The following is a 12,622-nucleotide window of genomic DNA, read 5'->3' as shown; positions in this document are numbered from 1 at the left end:
TATAAATGCACATCTAGTATATCTCTAAGTGTGTGTGTTTATGAGTATTAAAGCTCTGTAGGCTGCATATATATTCAAGTGTGGGGCATATATGTGTGAAAGGTGCAGTATTGGTGTCAGGGCACATTAGGTTATTAATAGAGTGAATGTGTGTGTTAGCAGAGTGTCCGTCCCAGGCTGTAAATTCCCTACATAAATACCACACAGTTACCCTTTAACCCTCTCAGTTGAGGTTCAGCAGTCACACACCTGCTCATCTTCTGTCAGTGTGTGCAGGACAGGTCCATAAGTACACATACAAAGCACATGACATAAGACTCAAAGAAATCACTTAAGGGAGGTTTGATTTGCAGAATGACAAAACAGGATTACCAGGGATTAACAAGATATGTGCATCATATTGAAAAAGTTGTGAGATCGTTCAGATTTTCAGCAGATGATATAATAAATCGTATGCAAATTTAAGGCTTTGAGAAGGGGTTTTAATGCTTGATATATGCAATCAAAAATGATCTAAAGCAGTGGTGTCAAACTTAGTTCCTGGAGGGCCGCAGCCCTGTACAGGTTTGTTCCAACCCTACTCCACCACACTTACCTGTAGGTTTCAAACTAGTCCAAAGTACATAATTAGTTTGATCAAGTGTGTTTAATTAGGGTTGGAACTAAACTGTGCAGAGATACGGCCCTCCAGGAACTGAGTTGGACACCAGTGATCTGAAGTAATCAGCCGCGGTCACACTGGACTTCTATTTGTAAGCACACAAATGAAACAGATCGGAAACGCAAGCTCGTGCGACAAGTTTCGCAGTTTGCTGCATTGCAAACTTCAAGCTTGGTGAACTCTGACCAGCAAAATCGCATCACATGATTGCGTGAGACCATTTAAAGATCAATACATGACCTCTCTGGACAGAAATAAAAAATTTGGACTAACCGCTAGCTTTTATAAATGTTTAACCTGTTGATTTCAAACAAAAGGACTTAATCGGTTTGATCAAGTGTGTTTAATTAGGGTTGGAACTAAACTGTACAGAGCTGCGGCCCTCCAGGAACTGAGTTTGACACATGTGATCTGAAATATTACACACACTGGCCAATTTATTTAATTTGTTAATGCAAAAAAATATCTAATCAGCCAATCATATCTCTAATAAATATATCAAAATACAATATCGTATGAACAACCACTCAGATTACACTGATTTCCCAGCATAATGGATGATATACAACCACTTACTCTACATTCAGTTATAATGTTGTTAAAATCAAGTGTTTAGACTTACTGACTGACTGACTGACTTCGTTTTTTATCAGAAGCAAAAGTTTTCAATGTGAATAGAAAATATTCTACAGACCTTCTTTGGTACTTGTCATTTGAAGAAATTTGTTCACAGCACCAAACTTCTGCAAGAGCACGGCTAATTTTGCATTTGTTTTAATCACAGGAGGAAAACTGGTAATAAAATTAATGGTTATGGATGTGATATATGTGAAATGGACACCTGTGTGAATTTTGTAAATCAAATATAATTGTTGGAAAACACTGACAGAGAAATTTTGAGTATTTTAACAGTCTACTGTAAAAAAACAAGACTACAAAAAAATTGTGGTAAAATTTTGTCATGGCAAGGTGGCACTTTTTATTTAAAGAAATTTGGCCACAGCTCCATTACATTTCTCTTAATCATAGGTCGACATTTGGCTCATAAATGTAATTCCTAAAGCAATTGAACAACACTAGACATCATTAAAAATTCTACCTCATAAGACCCATTTGATTGCCAAAAAGACTACACTGGTAATCATACTGCCAAGACAATTAGGATAACTAAAATCTTGAAGACATCTTTTTGTTTACTGTTTTAAGAAGAGCTATTGCATATTTGTTTTTTTATAATTATTTTTTTCTGGTTTTCACCTTTTTTGGATAGGAAAGTAGAGAGAACTGACAAGAAATCATGGGGAGCAGAGAGGGGACAAGGATCGGCATAGGAACGCAAGGCGGAATTGAACTCAGGAGCACCGGAGTGCATTTGTCGACGCACTAACCACTACACCACTGGCGCGGACTATTGCATATTTTTAATGACATTAACTGAATCAAGTCCTTAAAAAAATTGGTTGTACATGGAAGACAACTGAATGAGAAGACAATGTGGCAATCTCAATTGGAAATCATATTAACACTAAAAGAACTGCTCTCCAGTTTAGTGGCTTAGTAAGGATCAAATCTATATATCATTAGCAGATAAAATGAAACTAATCTTTTTTTCTAACTCATCCAAAACACTTTAGTAACGAAAGCAAGTTTAATTTATTTGAATCTTATGGGAAGCTTTGTTCATCATCAAAATGAACCCAAAGTGTGTGGAGAAGTCAGTGAAAGGTAAAAGCGAAGTGTTATGGTTTGGTGGTGTTTTTTGCAGCAGGAGTTTTTCCTTTTGATCACTCTTTATTTTGATGGTCCGTTTGTTGAATTTAAGTTACATTACAACTAATTCTCATTTGATTATAAGTGAGAGTAGTGAAAGACCATTATAAGTAGACTGTTAGGTTGGGGTTAGGGTTATAGGGTTAGTGTAAGTTGATATGTACTTGCAAAGTTTCTTATAGTCAGTTAAATGTCTGTTGAAGTAGATGTATCAGCAGATTTCAAGCAGACAGTCTACTAATACTCAAGTGGACCATCAAAATTAAGTGTTACTTTCCTTTTATACAGATACATGACAAAGTGAATGCAAATGTTTATCAGAAGCTCCTTTAGCAACTGCACATATTACACAGTCAGCCATCTATGTTCATGCAGGACAATCAGCCCCATCAAACAACAAATGTGTTATGCAGTTACTTGAAGCTGAAAAAAAATTAAATAATGAAATGGCCAGACCACAGTCTTGACTAAACCTTATTGAAAATCTCTTGAATATCCTTGGGGACCGTTATGGTTACAAACTCAGTAAATTCATAGCTATTGAACTGAGGAAGAGACTGAAGAAAAGTGAATCCCAGCTTTTTGCAGAAGTTTTTCCTTTCATACAGATACATGCCAAGGTGAATGCAAATGTTTATCAGAAGCTCCTTTAGCAACTGCACTCATCACACAATCAGCCAACTACGTTCACAAAGGACAATCAGCTCAATCACACAACAAAATGTGTTATGCAGTAACTTGAAGTTGAAAACATTGACATAATGAATTGGCCAGACCACAGTCCTGACTAAACCTTATTGAAAATCTTTTGAATATCCTTGATGACAAAACAACTAAACACAGGGTTATGGGATCAGAAATATATCAATCTGTAAACATTTTTAGTATTTTAAATGAGGAAAATAAACCTGCGTTATGGATGTGAACAAAGAAGTTAGCGACTTTACAGTGTTCAATATACTTTGTAGAAATTCTGTGAATTAAACTGCTCAATCCAAAAAAAAACAATGCTAATCAAAAGGATAAGAGTTGGCTCTCTGTAGAAAAAAAATGATTGATTTTATTTTATTTTACATATTTGCATTTATGAGTGGCAATTTCATGTCACATTCATAACAATGCTTTTTGCATTGTTATGAATGTGACATGTGAAATTGCCACTTGTGTGTTTTTTGGTACATCACATATAAATGTTTGAAAACATTGGCAAATGCATGTTTGAATATTTGTAGAGTACTGTAAAATACAAGCCTATACAAAAAAAAAATTAGAAAGAGTTTCTCTTTTTTTGGTGAAAACTTATTATTTCATGGCAAGGTTGACATTTGCATGGAATTGCTCAGCAATCATAGCTGCTCTCTAATTTTGATCATAGTCATTCATTCTTTCATTTTCTTTTCAGCTTAGTCCCTTTATTAATCGGGGTCGCCACAGCGGAATGAACCGCCAACTTATCCAGCCCTTCCGGCCGCAACCCATCTCTGGGAAATATCCATACTCACTTACTCATACACTATGGACAATTTAGCCTACCCAGTTCACCTGTAACGCATGTCTTTGGACTGTGGTGGTAACCAGAGCACCCGGAGGGAACCCACGCGAACGCAGGGAGAACATACAAACTCCACACAGAAACGCCAACCGACCCAGCCGAGGCTCGAACCAGCGACCTTCTTGCTGTGAGGCGACAACACTACCTACTGTACCACTGCGTCAACCATTTTAATCAGTGTTTTCCACAAAAAAAAATCATCTTGATCAATTTGGGGAAAAAATACTACTAGCACTACTTGCATGGTAAAACCACAGCTAAAATTCAATCAAATATTGTACAATAAAGATCACATTATTACTTACAAAAAACTTTTGACTTTAAACAGGGTTTCTGCAGTTTTTAGCAAGTTAAATTTAATACTTTTTAAGGCCTTTTCAAGACTATCATGAATGAAATTTCAGACTTATACTTTTAAATATGTTTACTTTACTTTATATATTAATTGAAATCTCATTCACATATTTTAAATAATGTCACAACAAGCATAAATTGTATATAAAAAATGTGACAGGTTTTAAAAACTATAACAAACTAAATGTATTCACCAGTCAGTCCAAGTCAATGTCCTCATCAGGTAGTTGTAAATACATGGAGAACGTTTAAACAAATGTTATTCTAATGAAGATAATTAAACCATATTGGTAAATACAGCTAATGCATTTTTTATAATTTTAAATATATTTTGAGATGTATTTTTTATTTAAGTGTGTAGGGTCCACCCAGTTGGTCCAATGACGGTATCCAATGGTGGATGATGGTTCACTGCATGTTCGGTCTTTCCAGTGCACAATGTTGATTTATATTAAACTTAACTCATATCTGACTCCAATTTTAGTATGAGATGGTTTGGAATATTAATATGTTTATCCTCGTTTTATCTGACTCCAATTATAAAACATTGAGAAGATTATTTTGTTTCCTTTCACATTATTTTAGATTATGATTGAATATTCTTTTGATTTGTTATTATACCTTATTCTCATTTACTCAGATTCCGATAGCATCTCGAGTCTTGCACCGGCCGTCTTGGTCAGTCTTGTCAGTCTTGGTCATTAAACAGAGGCGATTAACCACTCTCCTAGAAAGGCAGAACCCTACTTACTCAATTTAGGAGATTTTTTATGTCGTCCCCATAGATCTGTTATCTACAAATTCAAGACAAAGTATTTTAATAATAATCGCGCAAGATTATACTATTGTAGATGAAGGCCTAAATATCCACATTTAAAGTAGTTTCAACAATATTTTGTTGTTCTAAATAGTTGGCCTTTTACAGTCCAAGTATACATGAATAAATGCCAATTTGTTAACATAATTTATTAGTCAGGTAAATGTATTATGCCAAATTCAATCAGTCAATTCATAAACGATCAATACAAAACATCAAATTATCAAAGATAAATCCAAGATTAAAAGATGCATTCCTGACTTTTTACATAACGTGTAAATTTTACATAACGTGGAGCCTAGGCTCCATGTTATGGGCTGATCTGGGTAGGCAGAATCGCGCTGAGTCTTTCTTAAACCTTACCTTAAATAATCCAAGAATTCCCTCAAGGAAGGGGGTGTGTGTATATAAAAGTCACACCCTTCACAGTGGTTCAAAAGATGCCTGAAGTTATATATTTATTGTTTTGATTATGTCTATTTCTGAGAGAATGAGACCATTGTACCAATCGCACTAAGACATTTCAAATGATATCATACATGATAGTTAAAGTCAGTTTGGTTAATTTAGAACATTCAAACATTGAAATGACCATATGCGTGAGCTGGGGGGATGAAGCTGAGTTTCAGCATACTCAGATGCAAATGCAGCAGGAACTGGTTTTTCACGCATTCCCCCCTGGTGGGTTGTGGAGTCCATTGGCCCTGTCTTCAGCTCATGTTTTGAATTGTCAAAGACATCAAAAATATTCGTAATATTTCAATTCTTACAAGTGCATTTTAAAATAATTGTGATTGGATGGGTGTTGGAAAGCTTTACATGGGCATTAGAAAAATAAGACAAGTTTAAAATAAGTTTAAAACCATTTAAGACTTGCAGCATGATATTTCAGTGAATTTTAGACTTTTTTTTAGACCCTGCGTAAGACATACTGTGTAAAAAAATGTCTTCACTCTAAATACTAACCTGACTATCTAATAATTGCACAACTTCATATCTAATACTGAAGTTACTGTCTCTTTAAAAAGAAGCACTTGCATTCCAAATTCCTCTGCTTCCCCACTGAATTAAAGCATCTGCTCAATGAATAAATCATACATCATATGATAGCAACCACAACAAAACAAAAAAATATTGCAATGCCAAAATCTGTCAACAAAGCATAATGACTTGAGAAATTCCAGCAGACTAACGTAATAATAATGTCTTCCTCTCAGCTCCTCCAGAACTTCCAGGTCACATCACCCGCACGGCTGTGAGTTTGAGGAGGTGAGCAGAACAGGACTGAAGGATGATGATAACGTGGTCTTGTGGAAAGAGTTACAAAACAAGGAGAGTTTGTGCAGCCTGTCAAAGCCCAGCACAGGAAACTAGGGGTGTAACTCTAGTCATGGGTAGGAAGTGTTTGCGTCCTCTCAAGAGGTCTTTACAATATACAGCAACATACAGTGAGGACAGTGGGGGCAGCCATAAGGAAGTGCAGTCTTTCCAAATTTGTAAGGGAAGGTACAGCCTTTGGTTAGCCACTGGCATGTAAATCTGTTTTTCTGGATAAAACGTTGGATTAAAACGTAAAAATTGCAATCTTTCTGAAAAGAAAAGATCATCCAGAAATTAAAAGTGTTTAAACAGCAGAGAGGAAATGGAGCTTTCTGAAACTATATTAGTCAGTTTCCACTGAGTGGTACAGTACGATTTGGTTCGGTAAGCTTTTAAGGTCGTTTCACTGTCAAAAAAAACACTTAAAAGTAAACCATACTGTACCACTTTTTGGGTACCCTTTGCAAAGGGAACCCAGCACGACAAAGGGTTCCAAAAGGTGGAGCAAGACGTGCAGCTGAACACTATTGGTTTACAGAGAAACGCCACTCACGCATACACAAGCAAATGCGAAAACAAATGAAAACAAAGAAAGCACTGTTTTTTAAATACGCAGCCGGGATATTACATTGTAATACTATATACATATAATAACTAGCCATGGTTGACAGAAGCTCAAACAAATCTTGTCGTCGTCTTGATGAACAGCCACAAAGTCAAGTAAGACAAAATCTGCTGTGTCCTGTTTTTGTTTTACGAGCCCGTCTAAAAGTGTGAGTGGTTTCACTTTCTCCAGGGAGCTCACGATCGCTTGTTTCCCTGTCTGTATTTTAAACAACAAACTTCTTGAGCTGATGATAATGATGTGATTATTGAAGTACTACAGATGAGAGGTTTGCACTGACTGTAGGCTATATGTTGTGTGTTGTTTTTTTAACTCAAATAAGGACTAAATGTATGCTGTGTGTAGTTGTTCTGTAATTGGTAACATATCAGAGACTGTAAGGAGCTGTGTGCGTTCGTTCACGTATGTTGTATTAATTTATTTATTTTATGTAATTGTACAGTACGCTATTTCACATATAAAGTCATACAACTTCACAATTTGTACTGTTGCATTATTTATTTGAATAATGATTGTTGGTTTCTTTACTTGAAAACTCAGACATGATTATTAGAATTTGTGTTGTTGACAGAGTTTGAGGTTTACTGTATCATTATTATTCACACATTAAATTTGCTTTATGTTTACACTGTACCATTGCATACACTTTGTAACATTTTATCTATAAAGTTTAAGGGTGCTTTTACACCTGTGCATCGATTCTTTTGTTCCAAAAGTGAGATTAAAACTGTTACAATGTTTATATTTGTTCTTGGTGTGGTTTGCTTTTACATGGTAAAGTTTCTAAACTAACCAAAATAGCTAAAACAAGTCACGTGCGAGTAAACTCTCCTCACATTGAACAGTTTCACAGTCAGCTGTCATGCGTCCTTCTTTTAATTTATGACGATGAGTAGAAAGACATTATAAGTGAAAAGCAACCCTTTCATTTTGAATGGTGAAACCCACAGACATCATCATCACTAGATATAAATCAGAGGTAAGACTTTCTCATACAAAGCCTTGGATAAAATGATGCATTATAGGCTTTACATTATAGAGAGGAATAACATAAAAAAATGACTGCTGTTGTGTCAATTTTCCAAACGAATAAACAGCTCTCGTTAATAGTTAACACGCTTTCACATTTGTATTTGACATGAAACACTCATTTACCGGTAGGAATGACATCCCGCCCTACTCATAATTCTCTTTTCATCTATATGCCAAATATATGCCTATTACATATCCATAATACACTGTACTATAGCCTGGTCTGGATCATTTTGCCTTCTCACTACAATCGATCTGCTCCAGAGTTCATTTTAATCGAGCCGAGACCACCTTATCCAGGGGGTCTCAGACCGAATGTCTTGGCGTGGATGCGAGCGTGAATGCTATACTCACATATGCCAAAGGGACTGGAAAACACCAAAGGATCCGAAACAAAAGTCTAAGTGTGAAAGCACCCTAAGAGTCTCTTTAACACTTATGTTCATTTTATTAGAAAGAGATGAGACATTTTGGTTAAATATTTTTGCCTTAGTGATGTCGGTAAATTAAAATAAAGCGATTGAATAAATAAAAAAATCCTAATATTCCTAAATGTACTGTTAAATAATATTTAATAATATGAAACATGATATCATAATATATATTTTTAAAATATCGCCAAGCCCTAAAATAAATCTGAAATAAAATTAAAAGAAATATTACTTGTAAAAATATTTAACAAAAAAAAAATAAAATGTTTACTTGGCAATGAACTCAAATAAAACAACTACTAAAACCACTACATCTAATTTAAAAAAATTTATAAATTAAAAATAAACTGTAAAAATAAACAAAGGAAATTTGATAAAACCATCTAACAAAATTACTAAAACTAAAAATAATAACATTTTTAAGATCATTTATTAGGTTCATACCAAATGACTTAATAAAAAAAAATAGAGCAAGTGCAACTGATGACATCATCCCTAGCAGATAAAAATCCATACATTATAGCGACCATGGCATGTCCTCATTAGAAATCTATAGGGCTTTTTCTGACTGTCAACCACATGCTCCTGATATTATCTCTGTACTTGAGGGATTTCCTGTGATGTGGGAAAGCTCCATCTGTGCGCTGCAGCAGCCCGACAAAACATGATCCCATAACAAATAATCAGGTCTGAGACAAATGAATGCTTCATAATCAGTCAGTAACCGAGACCATGAGATCCTTTCACCAACAAGCTGTTGAGTGCCAGATCACTTAAAGCTGAACTCCAACCACATCCTTCCACACGGCACAAGCAACACTTTAAAAATTAAACACAACTCAAATCTTTCTGTGAAGTCAGTGGAAGAGGGGGCAGGTAGTTGATAAAAAATACATCAACCGGGTCTTACACAGAAGAATCCATTACGGAGTAACTATAAGTTAAAACACAAGCTCACTGTGTGCAATGTATACCGAATAAAGGGCACTTAACAGTGAATGAAATCCATCTGGAGCATTATTCAGTCTTCATTCATACGCTTCACTGATACACTGTTAAACACATCGGACTCCTTTACGATTATGTTATCCAACAATAATACGCAACAGAAGAAGTGCAGTGGAGGGAAATAGCACCTCTGGAGATGTTGGCGCCCAGCCCAAAAATCAAACAGGTCGATCAATGATACATTTTTAAACTCAGACGGTTGCTAACAAACTGGCTGCATGTTTTCTTTTCTGAGCTGGCAAATACAACAGAAACCCAAACAAAACTTGGCTAAGCATTTTAACTTAGCTTAGAATATATACCCAGCGTCTGAGAATATCATTGCGCCTGCTACAACTAGTTCCTTGATTATTACTCCAAAATATCGGCCTAGAAAATAGCAACTTTTAATTTTATGTTGGTCTTAAAATAGAACTTTTTTTAATTATTATTTTGAAGCTAGATGGTCTAATCCAATCCAATGATTTCTGCTAAGCCAAGATAAATGTCCTCCCGCCAGACTAGAGCTGCGTCCCAAATCGCATACTTATGCACTATTCTACGCCATTTTGTAGTATAAATAGTGTAAGTAGTGCGTTCACACTGAAAACTCTAAAAATAATAAGTGCACTTTAATAACCCGGATGATGCACTCATTCAGCCACTAAAATGAAGTGTGTAATGATGGACACTTCACGCACTCAACGATCCGCAGGTTTGCTTACGTAGCGGAAGGGGCGGAGCAATCGGACGCACATGTTGGATAACTTTATTTATTTTGGATGGTGAAAGCAAAATTCTCCTACAAGAGTGATTATAGCACCTCCCGATGGTGAATGCGGTTATACTCACGGCAGGTATTATTTGATAATTCGGTCATTTATTTAACTTATTTGGCAACCGTCAAACGTCATCAGGGAAACGGTTTAAATTTCCGCTTAGTAAAAAACCATTAATGTGCCATTTGGGACGACACTACATACATGTACTATCCTGTTGAGTGTGTAAGTGCATAAGTACATAGTGGATGAGTGCATAGTGTATAGTGTGCCATTTGGGACGCAGCTAGGAGATTGGCTGAACGGATTCAAAACAGGTAAAACTCAACCATTTAACTCTGGGGAAGTTGTAAAATGGGCTATTTAAAGTGGAGTGTTCCATTCGCAAGTTGATGACACCAAATAAAATGTCTAAAATGGTTTGAAGTTGTCCAATTTCAACCCTGCTGACACCTGGTATTAGGATGAATTATTGTTGATCAGTTTACAAGCTGACGACACTAAATTCAGGTGCAAATGAGATCTAAATCAAGTTTCAGAGAATGTTGAAAATGCATTCAGTTGGATTGCTGTTAAAGTGCAGACCCTCGTGTGGTTTAGTGTGTACAAACTAGGGTTGGGCATCTAAGCTATAATGCCGATCCGATACGCATCTCGATACAAAGAATACGATCCGATATATTAGCGATACATTTGTGACATATTGCGATGCAACACAATACGATTCACACCCATATCACGATACAATGCGATAATTCAGCACTAACTAATTAGATCAAGTTTATGAGATGATGTAAAAGAGGATGCTGTGCCATTGAATGAGTTTGATTATTTATAAACCAAGCAAAACCAAGACGTTTTTTACAAACTGGCTCTTCTCTCAGAGCCAGAGTGTCAGTTTACAGTAGAGGGCCATTTTAGAACATATAGCACATATTATTTAAGTATTTTCAAGATAAACAGAATGTATAAGTGCAATATATATTAAAAATATATATATATTTGCACTCTTTCAACATAAAGGTTTACCATTGCACAACAAGAATTGTGATTTAACTTTTCAACTATGAAAACAAGTTTTACAAAGATATTTTGCCACTGAATATTCAAAACTTAAGGTGGTGAACTAGCAGTGTTATGCTGCTTTGAAACATCACTGTCACTGTAAACAACAGGCTAATAAAAATATAACAAACCAGCAATCTTCTTGCTGTGAGGTGGTCAAACTACCCACTGTGCCACCGTGACACCCATTATTTTTATCATTATTATTATTAATATTATTATTATTATTATAATTAAATAAAAATTAACAGGAGGAGGTGTTTAAAACCTTCGTTCTCTGTGACACTAGGCTGAATATCTTTGCAGATGAACAATGCAATAGCATTCGTTATTGGCATAGAGCGCACAAAACTGTTGCGCACGGGAAAAAATACTTGCAATGCTTTTCTCACCACTTTTGGAGCTGGTTGAAGCAGTGCGAAAGCCGGGAATGCAGGAACACTGGAAGATGCTTTCACATGAACACGGTGGCGCCGCTACAAGTGAGATTTCAGATTAGTCATACTGCCCGCGTATTTTACAGATGCGCGGCACATTTTGCAAATTGCATCTGTCCTGTCATGTTGTCCATCCTCAAATCCATAATGTTGCCATACTTTAGATTTAAAACTCAGTGGGGAATAAAATGTTTGTTTTGCTTCTCGCGCTTTCTGAGGGCGCACCACTAGCTTCATCCGCACACCTGATACACTGAGTTGTAGTGTAAGTGTACACATCCGCAAATCCGTTGCTAAGGCTTACTTTATGTAGGTCGATTAAATTATGCGCCAAAAACAGGTTGACAACACTTGTTAATAAATAAAAAATACATTCTATATTAAAAATATAAGCTGTATCTCGGAAAAATCGATGCATCTCGCAAAAACCGATGCATCTCGATTTGCTTCCAAAATTTCATTCATCCTCTGCTGCTCTACCGATGCACTCGCATCGTGCACGCACATGACCGCGTATCGATACATATCGATGAATCTTCCCATCCCTAGTACAAACAGACACAAAAGCTCTGGTGCTAACCTCATTCTTAAATATTACAGAAAATGCTGTTGAAGTGCACTGGCATTTAAACTAAAGTGACTCACTGTTAGTAATCATACATTTAGTCTGAAGGTGAAAACAAAATCTAAAGAGCAAAGGTTTTATTTACACAGACCTTAATTTAGTTTACCTTAATTTAGACAGAGCAGAAACAAAAGCTGCTTCGTTTACCTTTGCTTTTTGTGTTCACT

The 12,622-nt window shown here is 35.9% G+C and overlaps 1 protein-coding gene across 7 annotated transcripts in view; it reads right to left on the bottom strand.

Moving 5' to 3' along the window:
- dvl1a (dishevelled segment polarity protein 1a) overlaps positions 1–12,622 on the bottom strand; it is an 88,963-nt gene that overhangs the window by 58,777 nt on the left and 17,564 nt on the right. The gene's annotated exons all lie outside the window — the stretch shown is intronic.

Source organism: Danio rerio, chromosome 23 (genome assembly GCF_052040795.2).
Source record: "Danio rerio strain M-AB ecotype USA chromosome 23, GRCz13ab, whole genome shotgun sequence".
Classification (NCBI taxonomy): domain Eukaryota; kingdom Metazoa; phylum Chordata; class Actinopteri; order Cypriniformes; family Danionidae; genus Danio; species Danio rerio.
Note: the sequence above shows the minus strand (reverse complement) of the source record. Positions and strands in the feature narration are given on the sequence as shown.